This window comes from Pan paniscus, chromosome 3 (assembly GCF_029289425.2).
Source record: "Pan paniscus chromosome 3, NHGRI_mPanPan1-v2.0_pri, whole genome shotgun sequence".
Lineage (NCBI taxonomy): Eukaryota > Metazoa > Chordata > Mammalia > Primates > Hominidae > Pan > Pan paniscus.
The window spans coordinates 178958765-178978386 of record NC_073252.2 but is presented as its reverse complement, the minus strand read 5'-3'; the positions used below and the strand labels follow the sequence as shown (position 1 = coordinate 178978386).

At 38.7% G+C, this 19622-nt stretch overlaps 1 protein-coding gene across 1 annotated transcript in view; it reads right to left on the bottom strand.

Moving 5' to 3' along the window:
* TENM3 (teneurin transmembrane protein 3) overlaps window positions 1-19622 on the bottom strand; it is a 2735422-nt gene that overhangs the window by 1571143 nt on the left and 1144657 nt on the right. The window contains exon 5 of the mRNA XM_034959455.3: window positions 12287-12327. The gene's annotated coding sequence lies outside the window, so the exon portion shown is untranslated. The remainder of the gene's footprint in view (window positions 1-12286; window positions 12328-19622) is intronic.

Below are 19622 nucleotides of genomic sequence, written 5' to 3'. Positions count from 1 at the left end.
CAAGATATTTACAATTTATCTCCCAGAGTTTACATTTTAACAAATTAGAAAAATATTAATAAAAATATTGCATACTGAACAGTGGCATAGAATAATCCAGGATATCAGGCCTAGTTTGGAAAGTGAGGTAGGAGTGTAAGGAAAGTTCCAAGTGGCAATATTATACCCAAACTTAGTAGGAGTTAATTAGGGGAATGTAGGAGGAGGGAAATAATCCAGATGAGGAAATCATATATGTAAAGTTCAGGAAACTACAAAGATAATGAACAATTGGAGAATGGAAAGGTAAATCTTCTGGCATAAGGAAAGCAAGAAATAAAGTATTCTATCTGAGGTTGAAATGGGAGTCAGTGGCCAGGCCATTCATTGCTGCCTGCAGCAATAGAGGAGGTATCCGTCTTTCCAGTTGAAGTCAACTGTGCTCTGATTCCATCCCACCTCACTTTCTCAGGAATCTATTTTTTATTATCTGCTTCATCCCTGTGTCTCCACCTTTTTTGTTGTTGTTGTTGCACAGGCTGGAGTGCAGTGCAATGGCAGGATCTCGGCTCACCGCAACCTCTGCCTCCAGGGTTCAAGTGATTCTCCTGCCTCAGCCTCTGCAGTAGCTGGGATTACAGGCATGCACCACCACGCCTGGCTAATTTTGTATTTTTAGTAGAGTTGGGATTTCTCCATGTTGGTCAGGCTGGTCTCGAACTCCCGACCTCAGGTGATCCGTCTGCCTTGGCTTCCCAAAGTGCTGGGATTACTGGCATGAGCCACTGCGCCCAGCCTTCACCCTTTTTTATATAGGGATCTTCCCATCAACATATAAAAATGCTCATCTGTCCCTGAACCTATCTCCTCCAACCCTATTACTTTATCTTCTTTCTGTCCATACATAGAAATACTTGTCTTCACATTTGTTTATTCTTACTAGTTCAATTTTCTCACCTTCCACTTAATGTTCAGTCAGCCTCAATTTCCCTTCTGTTATCGTCACTATATCCCATTGTCTATAAGTAATTAATATTTAAATGTCTCCTATTTCTAAATGTCTCCATCTTCATCTTATTTAGAATCTTGGCACTTTAATATTGTTGTCTTTTCTCTCTCTCTCTAATTCCTTTTTTATCTGGAGTTTTGGGTTCATCTTCTTTGTAACCTGCATTTGTTCTGGATTTTTAAATTTGCCCTCCACAATGCAGATGAACAGATACTTGCAAAACACAAAGTTGAGTTTCTTTGGCTGCCATTATTCCTTACTATAGAGAACCATATTTTTAATACGGCCCATGCAGCAATAAATGGCCTGGCCACTGACTCCCATTTCAACCTCAGATAGAATACTTTATTTCTTGCTTTCCTTATGCCAGAAAATTTACCTTTCCATTCTCCAATTGTTCATTCCCTTTGTAGTTTCCTGAACTTTACATATATGATTTCCTCATCTGGATTATTTCCCTCCTTCTACATTCCCCTAATCAGCTCCTACTAAGTTTAGGTATAATATTACCACTTGGAAATTCCCTCACACTCCTACCTCACTTTCCAAACTAGGCCTGATATCCTGGATTATTCTATGCCACTGTTCAGTATGCAATATTTTTATTAATTTTTTTAATTTGTTAAAATGTAAACTCTGGGAGAGAAATTGTAAATATCTTGTTCACTATTGGGATTCCAGGATTCAGGCCTGAAACAAAATACAGAAATAAGTATTTGTTAGATGAATGAATGAATGGGTGAATTGGCAGGGATGGATTGTTGCTGATCGCTATCATAGATGCTGAGTTCTATTTAATGTGCACATTAATATTACTGAGTACTTTTGAAATGTGACTGAGTACTTTTTGATCTAATTTGATAATACATTTTTAAGCATATTTATCATTTGCCTCTAGACCTGGCCCTTGAAAGTTGAACGTATTTTTAGTAACACTAACTTCCCAGAACTTCGCACTGGGTTTATTTCATGGGGAATGCTCAGTAAGAGGCTGTTCAATAAATGGTAATAGGTAGAACAGAAGGCAGTTGGACAGATTAAAAAGCCACAATAACTCAATGCACTTTGTTTTAATTTGTAGAAGTGGGAGTGAGACTAGGATGGGAAAAGTTATTCCTCATCTCTTCAATACAATGAAATTTAACAACTAGGGGTGTGTAAACATCTTGAAACTCATTAGTTGTTTTATATGAGTAATCTTGATTCAAGTTTGCCATTCTGAAATCATGTTAAAAGAAAAACAGATAATTTTAAATTAAAAGTGTACTTTTGAGTAGGAGAGAGGTAGGATGAATTCTGGACATAAGGGACTGTTAGGCACTTGTCTGAGTATTGTTGGGTGTTGTAGAATCTCTTTCTCTGAAGATTGTTAGGAACTCATGACAGTTGAGGTATAGTTCTGCCTGAAGTCATGAGAACTAATTGGATGACCCCTCTACTTATCAGTTTACACTGTGAAGAGTACTACAGGAATTCTCTCCCTGGAGATGGCCCATAGCAACAAGGACAGAATAGTCACACATCCAGGAATGTCAATATTCAAGTGTCATGAAATGCAATCCAAAGAAGAGTTGGTTAGTTATCACTAGTGTTTGAAGAATCCGGAAATGTTTACATTTTATATCATCCTTTCAAGCATGTGTTAAGCTACTAGTCAAATTATGGCTATTCCAATTCTTAGTTTGATATAAATCAGTCAACTGTTTGTGGAGTGGCCACAGGGCATTTTACATGGCATTAGATGCTTAGAATTAATAGTTACTCCTTCAGGATTTATCAACTAATAAGATAGATAAAAACCAGTGAAAACAAAATCTTTACAGACACATAGGCAAAGCTAGTACATATAGAGGGCTATCATGAGGCGGGGTAGACATGAGATTCTGTGAGCACCAGGAGAAATGAAAGACATTAATAGAACAAGTAATGAAGAAGAGGCTTAGAAACCAGGCAGGGAGGAAACGAAGCATCTGTCAGATAGAAGGGGGGATTTATTTCAAGCACTTGGAAAAGCTTAGAAGACATTAATTTTCAAGAGTGGGAAGGAAGATTGAATAAGCAGACATCAAGATGGCGGATGGGATTAGTAGAAACAGAGAGTGTGGAACTGGTTTATATACATTCAAGAAATAAATTGATCCTTTGAGATGTGGGTCTGGGCTACTTTAATACATGCACATGGTCCTCTTGGCTAGGTTGCAGCCATTGTTCCCAGGGGTGCTGTTCCACTTGACGTTAGCTATATCAGAGCTTCTGTGTTGGCAGGAGATCAGATTTGGTTCAGTCCAAAACCTGAGTTTAGAATAGCTGTGTGACATTAGGTAAGTTACTTAAATTCTCCAGGCCTCAGGCTCCTCATCGATAAAATAAAGGTATCGAATTTGACAGAGGTTCTCAACAGAAGCAGTAATGCCCCTGGGGTCCAGTGGTGCACCTGGGGTCTTTTGAAAGTGTGTTGAAATGCAATTTTGCGGGTGCAATGTTTGGCTGTACTATAATCATCCAGTGGGTGAAATCCAGGGATGCTAACCTCCAGGCCAGGCACAGCGTGTTGGGGTGGAGAGAGAAGTCTCATATTATGTAGGGTTTTCACATGTCAATTTTCAACAGAAAAATCTTATTTGTAATCATCCACGCCTATAACCTAGGTGAGATGAGAGACAGAGGTCTCATCAGCAGAACACTAATGAGTATGTGCTGCACCAGGGACTAAGAACCCTAAAAAACTGAAAAAGTAGTTGCTGCCCTAATGACAATTTTTAGACATAGGCTTCATTCATAGACAATAGGTTTCATTTTCTTTATAGAAGGAAGTACTGCACTTCTGTTGAAAACTCAAAATTTGTCCTATTATACTCATTCAGTTCAATATTACAAGAAGAAGCATGAGATCAAAGCATTCTGATCTATCAAAGCACATGTCATATTTTATTATTTTCACTACTTTGACATCCAGATAATTTCACTCCCCTGTTTCTCCTGTACACACATATATACACACCAATCATTAAAGTAATTAACTCAGGCAAGACCACACCACCTCTATGGGGATAATGTTGAAAGGTTTTCTAAATATGGTGGCATACAAATATTTTAGTAGTATGATCAATAAGTTCCATTCTATAGGGCTTTATAATTTGCACATGCCACTCTTTGAGAGTAAAGCACAATAAAATTGGGCTTTTTACAGTCAAATGCCTTGATTTTTGTTTCATATTTTATCTCTGAAATATGATCATTGACTAAAACAAAACCTATGGGGCAGAAAGACATTTTCCCAGTTTGCAAATCAAGCAGAAGCACGAATGTTTGCCAGGGTCTCCAGCAGTTCTGTGCTAGGCATTTCTCATGCATCTGATAATGTGACCTTTACATGACAGAACTGGATCAAGAATAACACATTTTGACGGTACTTGTAAAAGTAATGGAACTGCTGTCAAAAATACCCAGGCTGGCCATGAAACTGGAATATGTAGTAGGTGCCGTGAGGACAGAAGAAAGAGTTAACATTTTCACTGCAAATGTTTCCCTCTTATTAGTGTTTAACTTGCAAAAGTTATTTGACATCCAGTTTCAATAAGTAAATTTAAAAAAACACAATATAATTGATCCAATGCAGTTCTTACAATTGAAAGGAAAGTTTAACAGCGAAATAATGCTGGTTCATGGCATACTGACAGAGTCATTTATTCATTTATTCAAACAAATTGGCTGACTCTCTATGCAAAATAATATGTTAAAATGTTTTAATATGCTTTTATCTAAGAAAAACAGAACAAGAAATAAAGCTTTATTCACACTCAAAAAGAGCTTTTGGTTGAATGGAAGGAGCTAGACGTATTTGGAGGAGCACACGCCTGATGTCCTGTTTCATACCACACATTTGTCCACAGAGGGAAAAGTAAACTCAGTTTGGGGATGATTGCAGAAAGCTTCTTGGAAGAGGTGCCATTTGAACTAGATGGTGAGAGGTGAATAGTAATTCAGCAAATGGCATTCTGCTCAGATAGAATTCCCTAGACTCAAGAGCTCCAAATGTTCTCTGGGGAATAATGAATAATTCTATTTGACTTTTGGGTAAAGTTGTGTTCAAAAAGAAAAGACCAGAAATTAGGTGCATGATAATACAGAGAGGGATAAAGAAAGAGCAACAAATTTGGGTTATAATTAGTAGATAACTAAAAACTAGTAAAGCGTATGTTCTAAGAAAAGTTTTTAAAAGACGAATTGGCCTGGTGATTATGACATTTCTGTTCTTCTCAAGCCTGTGCTCTGGGATTGTTAACTTTCAATAATTCAGTGACATTTTGTCACATGCCAATCATCCCCCAATTCTGGGTAAATTTAACTGTCATCTCTCTCTATTCTTGGTCCCTGCATAAAGCATGTTGTTATTTGGAAAGGAGTCTATTATTACCCGAGAGCTTGGCATGCTCAACAAATATTTTGAGCAAAATTCAACACCTGATTCTATATTTCTAATTGCAGCTGGTTGGACCAAGCATGGACAACTCCCAGGCTTGCCAGAGGCCTCTGAGGGGTTACTAGCTGGAGCTCTGCCTCACAGGGGCCAGGGGCACCAAGGGACCTTTTAGAATCTCTCTTCAAGTGGTTTCAAGAGGAGACTTACAGATAAAGGGTGACAGAGGGCACAGAAGTCAGTAGAATTTAGGAAATGGCAGAAGATCTAAATAAACAGCAATCATGAAGTATACAGGAAGAAAAGGGGGAAGTGGGAGAAATAGCACCAGCAGACTTTGCAGAGAAGACTTAATGTGCTAGGCCTGACTGCAAGCAATTATTTGAAAGTCTTACACAGAAGTTTGGCCCTTAGCTGACATCTGGCAGCCTGGATTTTGAGAAGGTTCCCTCCACCCAGACTCATAATGGGTCACTGTGCCAAAACTGTGCAAACAACATAGTGATGCTGATCATCTGCTTTCCTTCTGGGACTCTGGAATTTGGTGTGTCTCAGGCAGAGGCTGCCATGTGAGCATTCTCCAGTCAAAATCCCGGGTACTGAGTCTCCCACAAGCTCCCCTGGCAGACAACATTTCACACGTTGTTGCAACTCATTGCCGGGGGAATGAAGGGCATCCTGTGTGACTTCTCTAGGAGAGAACCCTTGGAAGCTTGTACCTGGCTTCCTCCAGAGTTTACCCCATGCATCTTTTCTGTTGCTAATTTTGCTCTGAATCCTTTTAATAAATTGTATTTGTAGGCCAAGCACATTGACTCACACCTATAATCCCAGTGCTTTGGGAGGCCAAGGGCAGAGGATTGCTTGAGGCCAGGAGTTCGAGATGAGCCTGGGCAACATAGCAAGACAGCAAGACTCCACCTCTAAAAAAGTGGGGGTTTTTTGTTTGTTTTTTTAATCATCCAGGCACGGTGACATGCACCTGTGATCTTAGCTCTTTGGGAGGCTGAGGTGGGAGTATTGCTTAAGCCCAGGAGTTCAAGGCTGCAGTGAGCTGTGATTGTACCACTGCAGTCCAGGCTGGGCAACAGAGTGAGACCAGGTCTGTTTAATAAATAAATAAATAGTAGCTGCAGGACTATGGGCTGAGTCTTATGAGTTTTCCTAATAAGACACTGAATTCAGAGGTCGTCTTGAGAACCCTGACACGGAGCTATTACAAGAAGTTATACGTATGTTGGAAAGACTATTCATTTGCACATCTGCAGCTGAAGAAAAAAGAATAATTAAAACAGATTTGGACGCCAATGATCGGTGCTTGGTGCTAGGTGCTAGGGCAAAATATTACTAGAGATTTGTGGTATACTGGGTAACTCTGAATGACTTCCAGTTACATTCTGGACTTCATGAAGGCTCATGATCTAGGGATTAAAACCTCACATTCATTTATTTACAATAAACCCGTTACTCAAGGTAAGCCAAGCATGTCTCTCTTTCCTAAAAAAAAAAAGCCCAATTAATAATTGCCAAAGAAAATCACATAAACAGGTAAAGTGATCCCGTTACCAGTATATGGTTTCCAACCTCAATAGAGCTTTTGTGATAACCTGGAATTTTTTTTTATTCTTATTAATCAACCTTTTGCATTTTCTTAGCCTAGCTTCTAACTTCAAGCTTCAACCCTGTCCTTACAATTCTTTACAGAGGAACTTGATCTCTAAATAGAATCCAATCCATTACAGGGATGTTGTCTATCTTCAAACCTACCTGCAGGTACCCTAATCTAAATGCCTGATCTCTAATTACACAACAAGAATTATCCCCTCCAAATAAAATTGAAGACTTGCTTTCTACATTGATTCATATATCATTCTCTCTTGTCCAAGCCCTGACTCTCTTCCCTAATATCTTTCATCTTTCCTTTCTACAGCGTCTTTCTTCTATGTCCTCAAAATATTCAAGACTCTTTTACCCTAAAACAACAAAACAATACAAAAAACAACAAATTCTTCATTTGACACAAGATACCACTCTGCAAAAATTTTGAGAGATGTTCTATATTTAGTCTTCATTTGCCTCAGTTTTACTCATTTTTGGTTTCCGCCCCACAATTTTATTCAAAGAGCTGTTAACTGCAGAGTCCAGTGGCCACTTTTAGTCCTAGTAAAGCCTGTATTTGACTCCATTATTCACTTTAATTCTTTCTTTTTTTAAATTTTTTTAAAGACAGGGTCTTGCTCTGTGGCCCAGTGGCACCATCATAGCTCTGTAGACCAGTGGAGCTCATTGCAGCCTTGAACTCCTGGGCTCAAGCAATCCTCCCACCTCAGCCTCCCACTTCAGCCTCCCAAGTAGCTGGGACTACAGGTGCGCACCACCTCACGCAGATAATTTTAAAAAATATTTTGTTGAGATGGGGCCTCGCTATGTTGCCCAGGCTGGTCTTGAACTCCTGACCTCAAGCAATCTTCCCACCTTAGCCTCCCAAAGTGCTGGGATTACAGGCATGAGCCACCGTACCCAGCCTCACTTAGTTCTTAAATTTTTGTTCTCCCATCCATTCCCAAAACTCAAGCTTTTTTGCTATTCCTCTGCCTTCTCTCAGACCTCAGCAACTTCCTCCTCTTCTGCTTGCCTTGCTATAATCGAGGCCTCTTAGGTCCTCCTCTCCTGCTACATGAGGCATCTACCCCTGTGCTCTCCAATTCCCCCCAGAGCTCCTGGGCCACACTCTCCTAATAACCCCTAGCCCTGTGTTTCTCCAGCTCACTGTCTCTCCAAAGCATCAGGCTTCAGGCTCATCCTTTCAACTGCTCCCTGGATATTTCCACTGTGACAAAACTTTATGTCTACAATTAAATCCAGTAGGTATTTTGTTCCTAAGATGAGTGCCTATTCCTTTATTCTGGATCTGGCTAATGATATAACATCCTTTTTCACCTAAGCTGGAAGATTAGAAACATACATTCTTGACTTCTTTTTCTCCCCCACACACAGCCAATTAATCACCAGACCCTACCAGCACCTGCTTCCCCATTCCCACAAAGCTTTGTCAAACTTTCCTACTCTTCTGCATCCCTATACTATGTCCTCAATGTATTCCCTAACTGTCCTACTAGAAAATTGCAAGAACTTCCTTTCCCTGCTCTTCTTGCCAGCCCCACTCCCCTCTATAACCCATTCTCTACAAAGTCATTAGAGTCATCATTCTTAAAAGCAATCCGGAGCTTGGGCTTTTGAACCAGATAGCCTAAATTTGAATCCTGACACTATTACTGTCTTACTATTGATACATAGTCTAGGGTAAATATGTAGCTATTCTGTGCCTGTCCCCTTTGATAGAATAAAACATGAATAATAACTATGAAATGATAACAATAACTATTAAATTAGTTAATATAGGTAAAGTGCTTACAACAATGTCTGGCATTTAGTAAGTGATCAAGAAAATATTAAACTCATTCTTTGTCTGAAAAACTGTTACATCTATTTTAATAAGAAATAAAATATGCAACATCTGCATCAAGATGCTGCACTTCCCTCTAAAAGAGTAACTGCTCCCTTATCTGGGGACTTCAAGTTCATGATTTCACATTTTTATCTTAGAATATATCACATCTAAGGACTCCTTAAAAAGAATATAAGTTCTAGATCAAATGCATCTCAGTGTTCCCATAATTAATGAATGAATCAATGAGTGAAACCTTTGATGTAGGCCATTTTATCAAGGTCCAAATTAATTATTACATTTTTCTGATGCACTGGGAGTAGAAAAGTATCAAGGAACAACATCAAGCTAAACAAACAAATATCAAATGAGAATGTAGAAATAGCCTATAAGTATTTAGAATAAACAGATAGGACCTCTCTAAATCTTTCAGTATTTAAAGCATGAGAGGTTTTTAAACTATTGTTAGGGCAACAATTGAAATACTAAATATTTATTGAGCATCTACTGTATGAAGGGCAACCTATTAGATTTTTCTCACAGTACTAAAAATATAATTCGATGAATTAAAAAGGAATAAACAAATCCCAACAAAAGGTGAACCATCAGTGATATAATAAATGGCCTCAGAACCTTTTATACTTGAGGCCTATATTAATACTGATGAGAGGCATCAGGTCAGGCTTCATGGGAGAAGCCTAGTATTTGCTGAAGACTTGAAAGATGAGTGTGATTTGAAGAGATGCAAAGGCAGAGAAACAGTGTTCCAGAAAGAGGAAGCAGCATATTAAGGGTATATTAGTATAACACTGTTTGTCAAGCTCAAATTAAACCTTACTAGTGGTCTGATAAGGTAGCAGATCAGACTTCTTGTGAATAGGCCCAAATGAGAGTGAAAGTGACAGGGAGGTGCTCATATTAGGAACTTTAACCCTAGTCGAGGTATGAAATAGTAGTTAGCACACCTGGAGCATCTTTGCATATGATTCACTTTGGAGAAACCATTGGAAGAAAATTCACTGAACATAACCTGAAATAACTCTCCCCAAATGTGGGGGAGAAAAGTAGTTCGAACGGCTAGCAGAAAAACAGTGGAGACATTTTTGGGTTGTTCCTTAAAGCACAAATTGACAAGAGACAATTTTACCGAAGATAGAACAGGCCTTAATATTTAAGCAAAACATTCAAAATAATATCCCACTGACTGAAGGCAGGCAGGCATTAAAAACACAAACTCGTAACATGAAATGCTCACAGGGATAGTTAACATCACCCTCCATGGGCCAGTCTCATTCAGTTGGTCTCACAAATTTACAGTCAGTGATTCCAAGCAGAAAATTCATTAAAATCAGGAAATTGCTTAATTAGTTTAAAGTCACAAACACTTCTAAAAATAAATTTTTGGACTATATAAATTCCAAACAAATTCATTGCAATCAGAACTGTTACAGTACACCTACAATGACTAGGAAATTAATTCACAATAATGACATGTCAAATTGTATGTTTCTTAACTTGTTTTACCTCCTTCTAAAAAGAACCTACTTGTTTTAAAGAGTGTTGTATTTCTGCCCATCCTCAGTTGCAATAATTGTGTCAACTTGAGAGCATGCTGACTTACTGCCAACTTATTTTGTCCTCTCCTTTATTGCCAAAATACGCTTGTAGATGTTATTTGTAGACTCTTCCATGATAGGGATGCCCCAGCGTGTTTTACGAACCTGATACTGAGTCTGGTTCAATTGTAATGTGTTAATTTACCCAAGCTCAATGCTTTTCTAGAAAATGTGTATGAAAACCTACACATTTATGCTTCAAAGTGAGCTGTGATGCCAGAAAAAAAATCACACTTTATTAATATACTGAAGTTGTTATTCCCATGGACATTCATCGTAGAAAATTAGAACGCACATGAACAGTGAAATAATGAAATGTTATGAACACAGACAATCTCTACTACGAAGGCCCTCTGATCTTCCTCCACAGCCACCCACACCTTTCAGAAGAGCTTGATCTCCCCAGCACTCATTCAATTGAATTTGAAGTAACAAATATACCCCATGAGATACAAGTTCAAGTTGCTCCCGGCACACAAATAATGAAACAAGGCCAGTCTAGAGCAGAGCAGGGGAGAGTATCCTGAACGCTAAAAATAACCAAAGCCTAATATAAATACAGTTAGTCGATTCCATTTAGTTTTCTCCATAAAGTTGGGAAAAAACCAACAGTCGTTTAATAGAATCCTAATGTTTCTCGAATGTAAGACCTCATTTTTACCATCTTCCAGGATCACCAGTGGGAGGCAAAACATGACCAAAGGAAACAGGGAAAACCACAAAGGCTGTAATGATTTGCTTCTCTTCCCATCTCTGGAAAGGTTTCCTAACAGAGGTCACTATCTAAAGGACAGCACTGAGCAGCAGCCACATGAGCAATTAGTACAACATACATACACAATTGATTATACCCACATCACCTGAACACATGCCATCAACGTTCAACCTTAAAGCAATTTGTACAACATTTCAGGAACTGGGGGGGATGGGTGGATTGAGTGAACAGTAACCTCAGTGATTCACTTGAACATCACGTAGTTTTTGTCTTTAAAATCGTATTGATCTAGTTGGATTCTAAATAGCTAATTTAGTATGTACATTAATGATTATCATATTAAAATAGTGATCCTGGCCTGGCGTGGTGGCTCATGCCTGTAATTCCAGCACTTTGGGAAGCCAAGGCAGGTAGATCACTTGAGGTCAGGAGTTCAAGACCAGCCTGGCCAACATGGTGAAATCCCATCTCTCCTAAAAATTAGCTGGGCGTGGTGGCGCGTGCCTGTAATCCCAGCTACTCTGGAGGCTAAGGCAGGAGAATCGCTTGAACCCAGGAGGCGGAGGTTGCAGTGAGCTGAGATCACACCACTGCACTCCAGCCTGGGCGACGGAGCGAGATTCCATCTTAATATAAAGAAATAAAAATAAAATAAAATAATGATCCTAAGCGTTCATATATTGTCCACATAAATCTGAGAGACATTCTTGATCAGTAGAATTTCAGTGAATAGCAAGTGAATTGGCATGCAGATACAAGAAGAAAACATGTTACCTATTATTTTAGGTTTTCGGGCCTGAATTCATTTAGTATTTAATTTACAGTAATAGTATTCATAATTAATTATATTACTTATTATAAGATTTTCAGGAGTTAGTCACAAAGCATTTAGAGGGTTACTTTCTTGACACTGACGTTCAGGAATATTTCTATAAAGCAAATTTGTAAAATGAACAAGTAAGTTTCTGCAAAGATACAGAATATTTAAGGAAAAATATTTCTCTTAGAATCATTTTTGTGCTTTATGTAAAAAAGTAAAAATAAACATGGAGTATTTTATCAGTTCTCAATTTTAAGAAAAGGTCAAATATTTACTTACAGGCAATCTAGAAGTCAAAAGAATGAAATTCCATCACCAGCCTGCAAATTAATAACAACAACAAAACCTAAGATTATATGATTTTACTCAGGCCACTTAATTGGACAAACAGAAAAAACATGATTATATAATTTATGATTGAATAATATACATTTATATCATTGGTGAATGATAAATAAGAATAATAACATTAATTCTTATTTCCAAAGATGAAACTGGAGCATATCATAAATCTACCTTTTTTCTTTGTTTTTAAAAAGCACTATTCCACATACTACAAAGCAGTTCAAGCTGTCAATATGATTGCATGTACACTGAGGAAAACAACCAGAAGATTAATACAATAATTGAGAATTTTTAAGGAGTGGAATTGTATTTGCAACTAGCATCAACGTGTATTTAGAAACTCAGTTAAGATCACAGGGAAAATGATATACTAAGTCATTGTGGGTTTCCAACTAGTTTTCACGAGTTCTTGTGTCTAGGTCCTAATAGAAGAGAATCTATAGCTTCTCAACAGCCACTGATATAGCATTTGTAGTTTGGGTTTCACTAAGCCACTGAGGTGTCTCATTGATGAAAGCGCTGCTGTTTTGACACTCTACCCAGATGCTCCAATTTTGCTTCAGTGACTCAGAGCTGAGTCTGAATGCCTCAAAGCATGGGTAAAAAGAGCTATGATTAAGGCAGGGTTGGAGTGGCAGTGAACCAGTGTCACCTGCACTGACTTACAATCCTACAAATGGTGTGAAAACAGCATGGTGGTCTTGATTGGACACTCATATGGCTAAGGGCCAAATGGAACATAAGTGAATTCAGGTGTGTTTCTCTCCCATTATCTTTTCTTATCTATATCATAATGACTCAGTATACAACAATTTTATAATAGATAACATATATTTTATGGAAGGATCTGTATTTTCATAGCAGACACTCTTCTGAGTGTTGTCTGTCGTGCATTTAGAGGTGTCTGTGCTTATACACGTATAATATGTAAACATCCTTAAGTTGACCTACATGTGTCATCAAAAGATCTAACACTGGGTTTTGTTAAATTTATTTTCTCCTTTATCCATGGAAATTATTATGAACCTGCTGATACACAAAGCAGAACCACAGATCTTTCATGTATGAGGAGTCTTCCAACAATAAGATGAGCTTTTAAATGGGTAGCAGCTTTTGTGCAAGCTGTATGTCAAGATACTTGACAGAGTTAAGTAATACAATTGTAAAGTTAAATAACAGAAGGGAGAGTCTGTAAGAGGCAAAGAAAAGATAGAAAATTCGTGTTTTCAGATGAGAACTGTGAGGAGGAGGAGAGTCATCTGAGTAGAGAGACATAAGAACCCTCTACAGTTAACAGAAGCTGAAGAGAAATTGATTTGGAAAGAACAGGGGCATAATCATGATGTTGAATAGTGCATTCAATAATGAGCCTGATTCTTGGAAATGATGATCTGAAGGTGGAGCCAATAACTCTGAGAGTGACGCACACCATAATTTCCTCAGAAATAGAGCTACTCCTTACCCCTAATGACAACAGTCTACATGACATAGTTTCAGAAGGCATGTTAAGTATGAAAATGAAGGCAAGAGGTGAATTTGGAAGTCTGAGGGGTGCATGAAAGTGATGGAATTTCAGGAGAACACTGAAAGCAACTCAGGATCAACAGCAACGTTAGAATGTGATGATGATGTGAGAGCCCATCTGGGTGCAAGGCAGCTTCATGTAGGTTGACACTTTGCAAAGCCGTCCATGGAGAGGTCCCCGAGAATGGGGGGAAGATAAATTGGAGAACTTAAAAGTGGTGCTGATTTAGTGACAGCATATGTTTTAACATACATCAAGTAGGAAGTTAGGAAGTCTCACTTTTGGACTCTCTTTTGATGTTAAAATTCTTTGCTTTCACAGTCAAACCTAGCAGTGATCTTCAATAGCAGCCCAGCATAGGAGGCAGATGACTGGATCAGTGCTGTACACACTGAGGATGTTCACCCTATGGGAGACGTGGTAGGTGTGAGCAGCCGCAGAACTCACAGCTCAGCATGCTAGAACATATCATCAGCCCTCCTGTAATGCATCCCTGAGCTTCCTATTCTCACAAAGCGTACTTCTGATTTCTCATCACAACACCTCTCCATCCCTCTCCCTTTCCTGGCTTCGTCTTTCCATGCCTTCTGAAGAGGTTTCCACCAGCCTGTCTATACCACTGTGCTGAGCAGCTTCATCAGAACAAACCAACTCTTCTCAGTGTAACCTAGGCTTTGGCATGCTAAGAAGATAAACACTGTTTCTTGATTTTGTCCATTCTTCCATGTATTCACAGACACAGACCCTCTAACCCACCCCTTCCAACTCACACCCATATATACATACATATCTTCTCCCCTGGACAGTTTGCTAAACCAAATAGGAGGAAAGAGATGAGCTAGCCTGGGTATGGGACTCAACACAAATAAATCCATCTCAGCCAATACTGTAATATATTTTTACAGTATTGTATATATGTATATAATACATATGTATATATAGTACATATATACATATATAGTACATATGTATACTATATACGCATAACACCCAATAATATATATATGCATGTGTATATATGTATACACTCACAACATCCAATAATATGTATATGTATTTGCATATATATGTATGTACCTACATACACACAACATCCAATAATATATATATAATTCCTTGAGTGTAAAATATTCCAGGATTGCACTTTAACTTTTATTTTTCTAGTGTGGGGCACTTGGAAATTAGCCAGTCTAAGTTTATATTTTGTTTCAGAATCACATTGCCTAACCCTTCGACATATAAGAATTGATTCAGTGGGAACCTTTGTGTCACAGAGAAAAGAGCACCATCTATCTGGGGTCTGTTATTTGTCTCAATCGCATAGATTGTTTCCATTTTTTAAAATTAACAGAATGGTGTCTGGCATCTGCCAAATATAGTTCTGACAAACAGGAAGGCTTGACTGAGAGAAGCTGGCACGTGGATTCAGTACTGGTTTCGTCAGGGCCAGCTACATTTCATTCCAATGACATAGTGCACTTCTCAGCTTGCCTCGCCTTATTGAGTGCCTCTAACACCTTTACCTGAATCTGCAATTTTAAGTTATCCTTCTTAGATTTCAGTCCCCTTTACACCTTGGCCTCCACAGTCCATCATCCACCAATTGTACTGTACCCATCTGGTGAACTTCCTGTAATTCATTCATTCATTTATTCATTCACCTCTGAATTAGGCATGCGGGCTGAAAAAAGTCATATCCATACTTTCTGTATATAATGAGTTTATGATCTAATTGTGAATCCAGGATATTTTCTCATGAAAAGTTAAAAAAAGGCAGACTGTGAGTAAATTCCAAATGAATGATACGGCGCTACGGAAGTTCAGAGGAAGTAGGAATCACTGTGATTTAGAGTAGTTCATTCACTCATTCATTCAGCACAAATGTAAATTGTATCTGGCACTTGTCTAGATGCTGGGAATACTGAAGTTAAAAAAAAAATACCAAGCCATATATAGTTTTCAGTTGAAGGGATATATATATATATATATATATATATATATATATATATATATGTATAATGTTAGATAGCAATACTTGCCAAGAAAAAAATATAATGCAGGCAAGGGTAATAAAAATAGTTAGGGAGAAATTTGAATTTTCGACGGATGGCTAGGAAAGTTTTCCCTGAGAAGGCATTATTTGACAAAAGACCTACATGAAGTGACAGAGTGAGCCACATGAATAGGTGGGGCTCAGAGCACACACAGAAGCCTTGAGATGGAGGCTTCCCTGGAGTGCTAAAAAACAAAAGAAAATAAAACTAACAAACTAAAAAAACAAAACAAACTAAAATGGCAGTGAGTGAACAAGGGAGAGACTATTTGAAGATGAGGGCAGAGAATATTGGTGCTTATCATGGAGTGGCGTGCTGGTTCTAGTACAAATGTTGGCTTTTACTTAAAACTAGATGTCTTTGGAGGGATTTAAGCAGAAAAGTGACATGCACTGACTCCTACTTTGGCAGGATTACTCTGGGTGGTGTGTTGAGAATGACATTGGGTTCAAGAAAACACAATCCAGGAAGACCAACCAAGAAGCTACGCTGTTACGCCAGGGAACTGGTGATGGTGGTTTGGAGTAGGGTGGTAGCTGTGAAGTGATGAGAAGTTTTCAGATTCTGAATGTATTTTGGAACATAGAACCAAAATATTTTGCTGACTAATTGCTTGTAGGATGAGAGAAAAAGAAGTATCAAGGATGAAGCCAAGATTTTTGATCTAGGCAACTAGAAATCTAGATAAATCAAGATATCTTTAACCAATTAGGGAAGACTGGGGAAGGAGCAGGTTGAATGCAGCAGGGGTAAGGGCTTTCAGATTTCAGTTTTGCCTCTGCTAAGGTTGTCAGCTAGCTGTTCAAGTGGACATGTTGAGTAGGTAGCTGGACATACAAGACTGGACTGGAAGAGGCCTAGGATTGCAATACAACCAATCTTATCAATCAGCTGGGAGTTGTCAGCATTTAGAACCTATGCCACTGGATAAAACCAACAGGAATGGGAAAATAGACTGACAAGAATAGAGATCCAACATTGAGCATAGCAAACAATCCAATGTCTGAAAGTGAGAAGGGTGGAGGAATAAGCAAAGGGCCTTGGAAAGAGCATTTGGAGAGGCAGGAGGCACGCTGTGTGGGTGTGATGTCCTGGAAGCCAAGAGCAGAAAGAGATTTAAATAAGTAAGCCTGCTCTAAAGTGTCAAATGCTGCTGAGAGTTCAAGGAACATGGGTGATGAAAGCAGTCTCTTCTATTTAACAAAGCAAATGTAGTCAACCAAGTGCACTTCCTCTTTTTCCTGGATACAGAGCTAGACTATAGTCCTCAGCCTTCCCTGGGGCTTCAGTGTGGCCGTCAGCTTGTGCTTTGAACAATGAAATGAATGGATGTACTGTGTACTCATTCCAGGCCTCGCCCATACAAACCACCCAGCTGTAACTCCCCTGTCTTTCCTACATCCAGATGATAGGGGTAAAATGCCACCGGTGACCTTGGAAAACATGTCAGATGACACAGTCTTCAGCTGCTTGGGTCCTTGAATGATCAAAAGGAGAGAAAATACTTTGGCAACCTGTTCCCCCACTCAAACTGGACTTGTAATAACAAAAGTGAAAAACATGGACTTACATATTCAGGTTTATTTTTCACTGCAGCCTAGGTTATTCTACCTTACACTGCAACCTTGATAAGACCATTTTTGCTGGCATGGTGGAAGCACAAAGCTTACTGGGATTGGCAAAGTTAGAATGGGAGAAGAGGAACTAGAGATAGCCAGTGTAGACAGACAACTGTCAGGTTGAGTTTTTCTTACAGAATCAGAGAAGAGGAAAATGAGGTCAAAGAGGTATTATAAGATTGAATAAATAATGACAATTTTGATAAGGATGGTGGTAATCCTCTAGAAAGAGAAATACTAATGATAAAGGAGAATTGCTAAGATATGTCTTTGAGTAGATGAAAGGATGGAATTCTGTGTATGAGTGGAGGGCTTGGCTTCAACTGGGAGCTTGGATCTGTAGAAATGGGAAAAAACATGGCACACGAGGGGGCAAATGTAAGTAGGTGAAAAGGCGATGTGATTGGAGTGTGTGTAAATTCCCATCTGATTCCTTCAGTTTTCTCGGTGCAATGGAAAACAAGCCCAGTGATGGCTAATGGAGAAGTAAAACTTGAGTTGGGTCTTAGATATGCCTTGGGTTGGGAAAAATGAAAAAGACATGAGTTAAAAATGACTAGAGAATAGAAGCAAAGGTACAAAGGTAAAAATAAGCAAAGCACCTTCAGGGATATTGAGAAGGTAAGTTCACCTGGCCTAGAATTCTCAGGAACCAATGAAAGGTAAGGAAGGTAGGTAAAATGTATGCAATTTATGAAGAGTACTTGAAGAGCAGCTTGAATTTCCACTCAGGAAACTGTTAAAAGAATGCTTTAGGACGTAAAATATGAGTCCCAGGCTTGGCTCTGTTACTTGTTTTCAGTGTATTTCTCTGAAGTTGACTGGATAAGATGAACTTCAAAGTCCTTTTTAGCTTTGCAATTTTATGATATTACTTAATTTACTCTATGGCAATAAAAATTCTTGTAGGTTTTTGAGTTGTATGGTGTGCATATTATAATTGATATTTGTTGGGTTTTGTCTGGAAAAAAATCAATAATTCTAGCACCCATTCCCTCACATTCTGGTGAAAGCACCCTCATTTCCCACTGGGGAAGCACTCCTCTGCTACTCAGTTAATGTAGTATAATAATGGCACCCATCGCATCTAGAGGAGAGCACATATGTGACCCATATTGATCATCCTGCATTTTTGTTTCTTTTGCTACAATTGTACCAGGAATGTCCACATGAATCAAACCAGGATAATAAGACGCAATTGGGATTTTGCAGAAATTATTGAAAACAGAATTTCTCTTTTCACAGAAGTTGATGAACTAGTAGAAATTAAACCTGGGATTTTGGTAGTTATCTTGCTATCACCTGGAAGATAGCAGACCTGAGAATCAAGCTCAAGGAACCTAGAGAAGGAGGCAGTCAAAATTTTTATGATATCACATGAACACCTGCATTCAGATGCACAGTAAGCCAAATCTCTACCAGTAATTCTCATTTTTTAAGCCCCAAGTGAAACTGTACTGCCTTCTCACATTTTTATTTTCCTTAAGCGAACTTGAGTTAGAATTGTGACACTTTTGGCCATAGGAATTCCAAATAAGATAAATATGAGCAAAATCTGTTTAATAAAGAATATTCTGGTCTAATGTGTAGAATGAAAGGAAGGAAGACAGTAGAGATAGGGAGATTTGATGGAAAGATAACACAATAATTCAGACACAGAGTAATATAGGCCTCCTGAGACAAGTGACTGCCAGAAGGAAAAGGAGCTATATGTTGTGGGAGAAATGTGGAAATGATTTCATGTTTGGATATCATATGTATCATAGATGACTTAGAGCTTTGCATCTGTGCAATTGGGAGAAGAGTCAGTAAGGAGGATGATTCAGTTGCTAAGAAGCTTGAGGTAGCCAGACGAGTTACGTGACAAGCACTGAGATCCACAGGGCAGGAGATGGGGGTTATCAGAGTGACAGAATTCCGTATGTGCCCCGGTGGGAGAAGAAAATTATTCTGAACTGCTTCAGAAATTAGTTATGGTAAGAGACACAGAATTATCTTTTCAGGCTGCCAGTGGATTCTTAAAGGAAAAAAAGGATAGAGAGAAGGGAAGAGGAAGGAATGAACTTCAGCAG